This window comes from Microtus pennsylvanicus, chromosome Y, assembly GCF_037038515.1.
Source record: "Microtus pennsylvanicus isolate mMicPen1 chromosome Y, mMicPen1.hap1, whole genome shotgun sequence".
Lineage (NCBI taxonomy): Eukaryota > Metazoa > Chordata > Mammalia > Rodentia > Cricetidae > Microtus > Microtus pennsylvanicus.
In genome coordinates, this window is record NC_134602.1 from 36899337 (window position 1) to 36911615 (window position 12279).

At 41.9% G+C, this 12279-nt stretch overlaps 1 non-coding gene across 1 annotated transcript; it reads left to right on the top strand.

The window, feature by feature from the left end:
- The first annotated feature begins 1159 nt into the window (after positions 1–1159).
- On the top strand, positions 1160–1232 carry Trnak-cuu (transfer RNA lysine (anticodon CUU)). The gene has a single exon. It is a non-coding gene; the product is annotated as a tRNA-Lys (tRNA).
- The last annotated feature ends 11047 nt before the right edge of the window (positions 1233–12279 follow it).

Genomic DNA, 12279 nt, shown 5'->3' on the forward strand with positions numbered 1-12279 from the left:
TTCTTCTCTCTCCCAAGCCTATGTATATTCATCCAACAGTCTGACTCGTTTAGTGGTCTGAATCTGTCCTATTGTGAATCTGCAATTTTTTACTATCCAGGAGCACTTTTGATTTGCGCCTTTAAATCACTAGGCGCTTAAGAATCTAAGCTGTGACATTCCTACGTTAACTTTTTGCTTTTTGAGCGCACATCTGTAGACCAGGCTGTCTTTGAACTCTCAGAGATCCGCCTGTCTCTGCCTCCCAGGCATTGGGATTAAAGGTGTTTGCTACTACACCTTGAACTCACAGAGATCTGTTTGTCTCTGCCTTCTAGGCACTGGGATTAAAGGCGTGTGCTACCACACCTTGAAGTCACAGAGGTCTATCTCCCTCTGCCTCCCAAGTGTTGGGATTAAAGGTGTATACACACAACAACTCTCTTCCTTTTTTTTTTGTTTTTTGCTTTAAGAACTTCAACTTTCAGCTTGCATATATTTTAACACACTTTAAACCATTCAGAAATTTTCTCTGTCTTTGAATCTCTCTTTAACTGTATATCTCTTTTTTTCTGACCACGTGAGTCTTTAATTTGCCAAGCAATCTCAGTAGGACTAAAGGCATGGCTTTGCCAGCTAGATCCAGTCCATTCCTTAGCTTTCCAGCCTCATGGCGGATATACAGGCTGCAGCCATGTTTATAGCCACACCTCTATGGCGGTTCAAGGTCCCTGCCAGCCAGCAAGCTACAACAGACAACACTCAAATCCTCTCTCGGTAGCTGGCCCTCCTGCCTCAAACAGTCAGAGTTTGCCCTGGCAGGATGGCCCAGAAAGCCGGCATTTTTAAACAGCGCAGCTTTTTTCCTGCTACGGCTGAAAACCGAAAAACATGCGTTCAGCTTTTCGTCAACACTGTTTAAGTGTTTCGTGGCAGGACCTCTTAATGAGCTGCAGGCTTTGCAGCTGAAGCTGAGTCAGGAAGCCTCTCTTAGATGAGGCGCTAGCTTGCCTCTAGCAAGTAGAGCAGACCCAAGAAATTGCCGTAAGAAACATGCTTTACTCTATTCTTTTCTAAGCTTTCTCAGGCTTTCTGTGGACTCAGTTAGCCACACGTCTGGGCGTCATTTGTAGTAATATGGACGGCGGCAGGGTTGCGTCCCCAAATCCCCAGCCGCCTGGCCCGGCTAGCTCAGTCGGTAGAGCATGGGACTCTTAATCCCAGGGTCGTGGGTTCGAGCCCCACGTTGGGCGCCATTTGTAGTAATATGGATGGCGGCAGGGTTGCGTCCCCAAATCCCCAGCCGCCTGGCTCGGCTAGCTTATGCCCCAAATAATTACACGGACACTGTATTCTTTTAAACACTGCTCTGGCCCATTTCTAATCATCTGTGTAGCGCCCCTAGGTGCGCATACCGGGAAGATTCTAGCCTAAGTCCATCCTGGGTGGGAGCTTCATAGCGTGCGTCTTCCCTGGAGCAGGTAGCATGGCGTCTCTCCTGCGTCTGCTCCGGAGAGCAGAGCTGCGGAGTCTGACCTCACTTCCTCTTCCTCCTGGCATTCTGTTCTGTCTACTCCTCCCACCTATCTTCTAACCAATGAAATGGGCCGAGGCAGTTCCGTTATTGCTTAGCCAATGAAATCAACAGATTGATATATGACACTCCCACATCACCTTACATAAGCCCTCTGCAGGATCAGAAAAGGAGCCTAGTAGCAGGAAGGGAAGCTCAAGCAAGAGATCAAGCTGAAGGTAGAAGTTGCTTTTTAAAAGAGAGAGAGACCACAACTCAATGGGCTGGTATCTCAGTGGCTATTCAGGAAACATCACAGAGAAAGGATCTGCTTCATGCATGAGAGTCACCGATGAGAGTCACCCTTTAAGAAAAAAACCCATCAAAACTCCCAATAACATCATCAGCATTCAACAACATGTCTATGATTTCTTTGCTTTGCTTTTGATTGTGCAGTAAATGATGCTGATAGTTAATCTGTGCAATTAATGCAAATTTCCTTGTAACTGACTAGACAGAATTGACAGGTTATCTTAAACACAGCAGGGAGTCACTCTACGATGGAACTGGTTCATCATCACCTGTGTGACAGTGACATAATTAAGATCTTTCCTTTGTCTATAAATCTCATTATGTTCAACATGATATGTTGTCATACAGATTTCTTAGGGTTTTGTCCCACTGGTGGTTTCCTTGGTATGCTTACATAATTTTTGCCAGATCCAATCAGTTTTGCCATGCACTCTCAGCTCCACGTCATTGTGTTCCCCTTATGTTCCAGTCCAGGCATTTTAGACCTCTTGTAACTGTTGTAAGAGGATCTCATGTTCCACCTAAATGATTTAGGGTTTTATTTAGGCTGGGTTTTATCTTCCATCACTGAGTTCATTGACTTTCCTTGGGCGTAATTCCTGGGACACTGAGCCTAACTCCTGGAGGATTCCTCCCGTTATTTCTCCTTTCTTAGATAGTTTACACTCTCACTATTACTGTGAGAGTGTTTCTGTAGCAAATATTCTTCTCAAGATGAGAAGAAATTTCAATGTTACAATCCATTTGTTATTGTGATTTAAATACACACACACAAACACACACAAGTTAATGCAATACACTAATGTTATCTCAATTAATGGGGCCATTCTGGGGATGTCAAGATCGATATCTCTCGAGTGGTTCTCAGAAGGCCATAGCGTGACCCTATCTAGGTACTTAAGCAGGGAGGAGAAGTTGACCGCTCTGTGACATGTCCCTAGGAACTAAGTGTGCCTTGTCCCATAGTCAGACTGATGACTGACTATCTTGAAAACCACCATGGAACTTTTGTTTGGCAAATGATGGAGATCAAGTCAGGGTCAAAATCAGAAAACTAGATGGAGCTTCCAAGCTCCAGTGGAAGAGCAGATGGATGGAGAAAAAGAGCAAGGATGTCAGGAATATAAGGGCTTGGTCCACACTATGAGACACTGTGCCTGAACTAAGGGGATTTCAACTAATCCAGTGACCTGGGAATGAAAGAACATGGGATCAAACTGTAAGCTCTGAATGTGGCTGACAATTGGGGCAGACGGAGAAGCCAAAGATAATGGCACTTGCAATTGTCTGCATATCATACACTGGCTTTTTGTGATCATATTATTTGTGGATGCATACCTTGCTAAATCTAGATGGATAAAGGGGGGCTTGGACTTCCCACAGCTCAAAGTACCCTGCCCTCTATTTGGACTGGTGTTTGAGTGGAGAGGTTTATTTGCAGAGCTAGAAGAATGTGGGAGGAGGAAGAGAAGTGGAAATTTTGATAATTATTATTATGAAGTAATGGAAAAATCAATAGAAAATAACCAATGAGGACATTGGAGCTAGGAAAAAAAAAAACATTCATGTGAGTTGTTGACTCAAACCAAAAATTATTTTACAGAAAAAAAAACACATAAAGGCGTTGAGTTACTTGGAAAATATGACTCAAGTAATTGGGAAGAAGATTGGGGTTTTTATTTTGGGTCTTCATGGGGCTGTATGAGCAGCATTTTAGGACCTGTATGCTGGATATTTCTGGGGGTTAGTAGGGAAGAAACCTGGCTAGGAGGAGTTTTATGACATAAGTAGAGCCTTGATGATGTCACAAAGATTTGGTTGGGGGTGGCAACTCTGTTCCACATGAAGCACTAGTCTTCTGTGAAGGTGGGCTTACTATCTTCATGGTGGCTGAAGAGGTCAGTTCAGCTCTTGGGCTCCACAACTGTTCAACCGAATTTCCAGAAGTTGGAATCTAGAGAGCCAAGATATTTTCTTTTGGTAAATATGTTTAGGAAGCAACTAGGACCACTGTAGTGAAAGAAAGGTTTCTTTCAAATCTGCTCTGGGTCCAAAATTTATGTCGTTAAGAGCTCCTATATTTGATAGCTGGGGGACGATTAATGTCGGGTATTCTCCCCACTCTATCTTTGCTAAAAATGTCCAATTCCTCAGTCCACTTAAATGGCAAAGATCCTCTTTGTCCATATGTGTTTTAAAAGATAATTATTTCTAATAGGTGCTGTTGCACAGATTAAGGTTTCTTTCTTTTGGCAGTTTGACTCACAGTACTCACTTCTCTAATGAAGATACAGAATATCTTTATGTAATCAACCTGCATCTGGATCAGGAGACACAATAGAGAGAGCCAGTGGACTGGAGTGCCATGACCTTGGGCAGGTGGTTATAGATCAGCCAACTAACCAGTAGCTTGAGTGGTAAGGAGAGGAGTGGCTGTTCTTTGAATTCTTTGCCATCTGTTCAGATATTTCTTTCTCACTTTAGGTATAGGCATAGCTTCCTCTCTCCTTGATATAGTAAGTCAGGAAGTAGGTTTCTCAGTAGAGGTCAATTGCATTTTGCAGCAGGAATATGTCTCTGATACACATATACTGAGCTGTAGACAAGAGTTTGATAATTTTCCTATTAATTTCTTAAGAACATATTCCATTTAGGTATCCAAATCTATTCAGCCCTGCCTTTTTCACCTGCTCCAAAGTTATTCCTAAAAAGAGCCTTGACCTCACATGCTCACCTTCTTATCCTTGCAGGCACTTATGGTGGAGGAAACCACTTTGTGTCTGATTTAAACTGAAGAGTTCTTCCTATGCAGAGATTGGCAGCTATGAAGCCCAAGCACAGAAACAGAGCCAAGAGACAGAGGAACGGGAGTGCTGTGGCCTATCTCAGAAAGTCTCCCGCCATGATGAAGATGCCTCTTAGTATGAGTTGCATGCCACCTCTCCAGAAGAAGAATGGGCCATCGCTCCAGAAGCAAAAACTTAGTAAGCCTTTTGAGGCCCTGGAGAATATTGTTGGCCGCAGAATTTCTCATGGCTGGAAGGAAGCCAATGAACCAGTCACCCATTGGAAAGCCATCATTCTAGATCAACTGCCAACATATCCCTCTCTCTATTTGTTGAAATATGATGGGATTGATTGTGTCTATGGCTTGGAGCTTCATAGTGATGAAAGGATTTTAAACCTGAAGATCCTGCCTAACAATGTGCCATTTCCTCAGGTGACAGACACTCATCTCTCAAACACCATAGTTGGCAGAGCAGTGAAACATACATTCATGGGCACAAATGGCTCTAAGAATGACTGGAACGGGATGGTCCTAGAAGAGGTGCCAATCGTGAAGACCTGGTTTTATATTACCTACAAGAAAGATCCGGTCTTGTACATTTACCACCTCCTGGATGACTACCTGGAAGGCAACCTCCACATCATGCCAGGCTCTAAGGAAGAGTGGAGTGGCGTGGTCCCAGATGAGGTGCAGACCATAACGACCTGTTTCTACATTGTCAACGAGAATGATCCGGTCCGGTACATTTACCACCATCATGATGATTCCATTGAAGGCAACCTCCACATCACGCCTGAATTTCCTCCAGTAGAGGTGACTTTGGAATTAGGCAGGGATTCCTTGGAGGGCAAAAGAGTGCAGTACAACAAAAAAGATGGAAACCAAGAGATAGGTAAAATTATTTGCCAAGTTCCCAGCAAACCTTCTGTGTATTTCATCAAGTTTGATAATGACTTCCATATCTATGTCTATGATTTGGTGAAGATCTGTTAAAGTGAAATTCTCAAATTTTGAGGGGCAGACTTAATTCTCTCCTTGGGAATGTGTGTTTTCAGAGATACCTCAGGTCTTCTATGAATCCTGGTATCTTTTCCAATGGATTATTCTTTCTCAAAGAATAAAAATTTGTTAACATGTTGTGTTATTTGGTCAATGATGGATTGTGTTTGGTGGATGGGGCATCACAGAAATACATGCCTTAAAACAAAGCAGGGTTTATGGTATTTTCCCCTTGGAGAGTAAAGGACTGGGGATGCGTGGTGTGGTAAAAGACAAGATGGCTGTCAAGGAAGCAGTGGAGAGGGGACAAAAAGTTGTATGATCTCGGGGCGGTATGAAGCTTGAGGGAAAACCATGTCAAATGGAAAGATGTGACCGCTATCAGCGTGAGGTATTGGGACTTAAGAGGATAAAGAGTAGATTAATCAGGAAGGTACACAAATGTATACTCAAAATCAGAGAAAATTAGGTTTCATTTGATGAATGGTTTAATTCGTACTGGCTGTAAGTCAAAGGATGTTTGATCTCCACTAGAGCATGTTGCTTAGTGAAAAGTGTCTCCGCTCAGTTGCTCTTCTCCAGTAAGTTGGACATCAAGCTACCTACTTAGTTTTGCCAGAATTCTGTCTGCCACCTACTTTGTCATGCCTGGATTCAGTATGCCTTGAACTCTCATAGGTCTTATCCATGCGATCCAACCCTTGTCAGTTCATTTAAATAATTGCCCTGCCATATCTGGAAAACAGTATTCCCTTTCATTGATCATGTTCTGTAGTACTTGGGCTATAAAACTCATGAACACACTCACCCACACACAGGATAAACATGTACATATGATGCCCACTAGTGTGTGACATGCACACATATGATGAATGCACCAACTCCATAATATCAGTAAAGTAGGGAATCCATGATGCTAGGTGGAGTCTGGCAAAGACCCCACACACCCATCAAACCACCAAATACCAGTATGGTACTGATGTCTGACTCCCATCCTGTAAGGAACCTTCCATCCTGTAACTGGGCTATTTTTGGTTCCTTCATCTTCACAAACTTGGTTAAAATGTTAGAGTTGTCAAACTGGGAGTTAGGGTCCAGCATGTAGATCAGCTGTCCCAGGTCAGGTGATTTGGCTACAATTTGGGTGAGAAATTGTACCAGGGAATTCTGGTACACCCTCTCCTCTTCTTCTCCCTGTCCTCATCATCACTCTTGTGGGTGGGCCTGGAGCACAAAAAGGTAAAATGGAATAAGCCTCCTCCTTAGTGGAAAACCTTGTCAATCCTTAATTTGACCTGACTCTCTGAGGGAATGCAGCACATTTTTTCCTAATAGGTCTCCTCATTCATTTGTTCACTCATTTTTCCAATGAATGATTGAATTCATCCATTCTTCCCTGTCTCTCTCTCTTCTTTCTTCCCTTCTTCCATTTCCCCCTTGATTGTAGAAATTTGAGCAGCAGGGCTGCATCCCCATGGGGCCGCTTTGTAAGGTTATGCTCCGAAATAACAACACAAAACTATTCATTTATACACTGCCTGCCCCATTATTTTCAGCCTCTTAACCCATGTCTAATAATGTATGTTGCAGCACGAGGTGCGCTTAGAAGGAAAGATTTAGCATGTCTGACCTGGTGGCTGGCTGTATCGCCATCTGCCTCAGAGTTCAGAGCTACAATTTCTGCCCATGGGAGATGTGCATGGCATCTCTAAGCTCAATTCCTATTCCTCCCAGCATTCTCTTATGTTTATTCCACCCACCTATGTTCTAACCTTTCAGGCCAAACAGTTTCTTTATTTAATTAACCAATGACCTATACTCCATCGTTACTCCTATTACTCTTTAAACAAGAACGGAATCTTTAACTTTAACATAGCAAATTTACATATAACAAAACAGTTATCAAGCAAGAATTACAGTTACAATATTTATATCTATTTTATCTTTTATCATAACAATGGAAAACTATAACTATCAACTCATCAGAGACTCCAGAATAATACAGTGTTACGTAAGCAAACAAAAAGTAAGCCATTTTCAAACTCTAGAAATGACAGAGACATCTCGCTGCCTGGACAGTCAACCAAAGTTCCTCTGTACCATTGGTGTTTCCATCCTCAGCATACTGGCCCATAGTTTCCAGCAGACATTTCCATGAAGCAGGAAATTTCAAAGGCAGTCACTATCTGCATGTCTTGAAGAATGTTTTGCTGACCCTTTCCTGAATCAGGAACACGAAAAGATCATCTCACCTTTAGGCAAGTTCAGTAGTCCTCTCTCTGAGTGTTTTCTGTGTACAGTTTATGCAACAATCCAGGCAAGAGCAGTTTCTTCCCCAAATGGCTATCAAACTCCATAAGGATCCTCTTTGATGCCCATCTTCTTCCTGAAGTAGACACGTGCTGCCAAGAGTAGAGTGTCTCACTGTCATGAAAAACCCTAAGGTACTAAAACATTAAATAACCTATTTTGTAGTCTAGAGAGATATGAATAATGGCTATCTAACTGAAATATATATATCTATGTAGCTAGAAAATCTAACTAACATGACTACAAACTTGACTATTATTAATGATTATCCATTAATAACCTATATACATTATATTTTTAAATGAACTACACAATCACAATACCTTAATTGAGATCAAAAATGAATATACATATAACAAAATTGACCTAAAATCTCTATCAGTAAAGCAAAATCTATACTAATGCAAATATTCATATCTATATCACATCCCACTTTAAATGTAAAAGAACATTTATAAGCCATATTTGGGAACGTGGGTGCAGTTTCTTCTCTCCAAAATGCTTCCTGCTGAATGGTGGCATCATTATTGATTTATCTCAGTTGGCAGTTGAGCGAAACAATTTTTTAAAGGTGTTCACAGCAACCTTTAAGTAGGGCGTGGTCCATCCTACCATATTAGGATAGAGGCATCCACAGACTATCACCCTCTTTGAAAACAAAATAGAAACTCCTTTCCAAAGCATCATGTCCTTAGATCCAAATTTCAAAGTCAAGGCATTTTCAAAATATCTATGTTGGATTATTTCAGCAGCTTTTATAAAGAAACATCTTTTAGCAGCTATTGCTACTGCCTCAAAATTCAAATGATTCAAAAAGAGCATAATAGCATACAATATCAAAATTCGCTGTGAATTTTCCATCTTTGTGCGCCTCAATTTAACCTCTATTTTGTTTATTTTTGCTTTTTATTTTTTGCCTTTTGAGACAGGTTCTCTGTATCTTTGACCTGGAATAACTCTGTATACCTGTCTGTCCTTGAAGTCTCAGAGATCTGCCTCTCTCTGCCTTTCAGGCATTGGGATTAAAGGTGTATGCTACTACACATTGAACTCACAAAGATCTGTTTGTCTCTGCCTTCAAGGCACTGGGATTAAAGGCGTGTGCTACCTCACCTTGAAGGTACAGAGGTCAATCTCTCTCTGCCTCCCATGTGTTGGGTTTACAGGTGTGTACTACCACACCCAACAACTCTCTTCCTTTTTTTAACTTTAAGAACTTCAAATTTTAGCCTGCACATATTTTTAACACACTGTAAATCATTTCAAATTTTTCTTTGTCTTTGAATCTCTCTTTACTCTATTTCTCTCTCTGTTTTTCTGACCACATGAGTCTTTCATTTACCAAGCAATCTCAGTAGGACTAAAGCCGGGGCTTTGCTGGCCAGATGTAGCCCATTCCTTAGCTTTCTGCCATTCCAACCTTGTGGCTGAGGTACCGAACAGAGCCGCATTCAGTGCCACAAGTCTACAGTGTTTCAAGGTCCTTGCCATCAAAGAGGCTGCAACAGACAACACTCAAGCCCTCTTTCTGTAGCTGGCCCTCCTTCCTCAAACAGTCAGAGTTTGCCCAGGCAGGATGGCCCAGAAAACCGGCATTTTAAAACAACACAGTTTGTTTTCATGCTACTGCTGAAAACATACAAGCATTCAGTTGGCTTTTATCAACACCATTTAACTGTTTTGTGGCAGGACCTCTTAAGGGCTGCAGGGTTTTGCAGCTGAAGCTGAGTCAGCAAGCCTCTTTTAGATGAGAGCCCTTGCTTTCTTCTAGCAAGCAGAGCAGACCGAGTAATCGCTGCTACCAAGAAAACATGCTTTACTCTTTCCCAAGCTTTCTCAGGCTTTCAGTGGATTCAGTTGTTTACAAGGTTGCAAGCCATTCTGTAGTTATTTGAGCAGCGAGGCTGTGTCCCCAGCACCTCGGCCGCATGAAGGTTATGCCTGAAATAAATACACAAAAACTGTATTCTTTTAAACACTGCTGGCCTATTAGATTCAGCATTTTAACCCATTTCTAATAATCAGTGTAGTACAACGAGGTGCACTTACCAGGAAAAATTCAGCATGTCTGACATGGTGGCTGGCTGCATCGACATCTGCCTCAGAGAGCAGAGCTATGGCATCTGGCGGGGAGAGGGGAGCATGGCTTCTCTGAGCTCACTACCTCTTCCTCCCGGCATTCTATTTTGTTTACTCCACCTACCTATGTTCTAACCTTTCAGCTGAAGCGGATTCTTTCTTTAATTAATCAATAAACTTCTTCTGTCACTTTATCCTTTCAACAGCTTGCCCATATAAATCTCCCATGTGTCTTCTGTTATAATCTTTCATTTGTAAAGAACTTGCACTCTCAGGGGAGGATTTTTCTGACATCTCTGTGGATGGAGATCATATGAGGAAGATCAGATGAGCAACCATGACAACTCTAATGCTGTAGAGTTAGGTGGACCAGAGATTGATGGCTGACATTCCTGTGCTATGCATCAGATGCCCCTGAAATCTGGCCCTGTTGACAGACAGGCAGACATCAAGTTGGTCACACATACTTAACTCATTCGGGTTCACAGATACTGTAAATGGAGTTTTAATTCTTCTCCTAAACTAATAAAAAAACCAAGATTAGGAGAAGAGAAGAGCCTGAAGTAAGGCCTCAAAATGGGTCATTTTGCAAAGGAAAGGTTACCTGCCTCCATGTATGCTGTCTCCCTTTCTTAGTCAAATCCATCCTTCCAGTGTCTAGCTAACAGCTAACCATAGGATTGAACCCAACTGCCTTTGATTTCTGAAATAAGTGCTGTCCCCTTAAGGTCTCATAACAGCACAGGAAGGTTTGTAAGATTGTCCCAGCAACAATTTAAAGCAATTCTAGGACACCAAAGATGCAGCAAATTTGGTTAATTGGTAATATCGATCGTTCTGATGGGACAAAATAGTTTAGAATTAAAAAAAAACAGATTGGTGTACTCACGATGGATTTATGTGATATGGCACACACAGGCTTCTGGTTCTGAATACTTCATGCTCGGTGGGTTTTGGAGATTGTCGTGACCCTGAACCTAGCTGGAGGCTTTGGGGCCTTGAAAGGACAAGACTTAATATTTCAGGACATCCTTGTACTTGGTCCCCACTGTTTACTGATTTCCTTAAAGAGAATGAGCAGCCATCTACTCCTGCTGCCATGCCTTCCCCACATGAACAGAGAGAAGACCCTATACACACAGGTCGCTTGTATCACATGTGAAGGCATAAGTCACAAACAAACTCCCACAGCAGTTTAGAATTGTGATTAATAGAATGATTAGTTCTTGAAAGGGGAAAAACTTAGAGATCACAATCCCTTACAAAAGCCCTCTGCAGGATCAGAAAAGGAGCCTAGTAGCCGGAAGGGAAGCTCAAGCAAGAGATCAAGCTGAAGGTAGAAGTTGCTTTTTAAAAGAGAGAGAGACCACAACTCAATGGGCTGGTATCTCAGTGGCTATTCAGGAAACATCACAGAGAAAGGATCTGCTTCATGCCTGAGAGTCACCGATGATTTCCCTTTAAGAAAAAAACCCATCAAAACTCCCAATAACATCATCAGCATTCAACAACATGTCTATGATTTCTTTGCCTTGCCTTTGATTGTGCAGTAAATAATGCTGATAGTTAATCTGTGCAATTAATGCAAATTTCCTTGTAACTGACTAGACTGAATTGACAGGTTATCTTAAACACAGCAGGGAGTCACTCTACGATGGAACTGGTTCATCATCACCTGTGTGACAGTGACATAATTAAGATCTTTCCTTTGTCTATAAATCTCATTATGTTCAACATGATATGTTGTCATAAAGATTTCTTAGGGTTTTGTCCCACTGGTGGTTTCCTTGGTATGCTTACATAATTTTTGCCAGATCCAATCAGTTTTGCCATGCACTCTCAGCTCCACGTCATTGTGTTCCCCTTATGTTCCAGTCCAGGCATTTTAGACCTCTTGTAACTGTTGTAAGAGTATCTCATGTTCCACCTAAATGATTTAGGGTTTTATTTAGGCTGGGTTTTATTTTCCATCACTGAGTTCATTGACTTTCCTTGGGCGTAATTCCTGGGACACTGAGCCTAACTCCTGGGGGATTCCTCCAGTTATTTCTCCTTTCTTAGATAGTTTACACTCTCACTATTACTGTGAGAGTGTTTCTGTAGCAAATATTCTTCTCAAGATGAGAAGAAACTTCAATATTACAATCCATTTGTTATTGTGATTTAAATACACACACACAAACACACACAAGTTAATGCACATACACTGATGATATCTCAATTTATGGGGCCATTCTGGGGATGTCAAGATCGATATCTCTCGAATGGTTCTCAGAAGGCCATAGGGTGACCCTCTCTA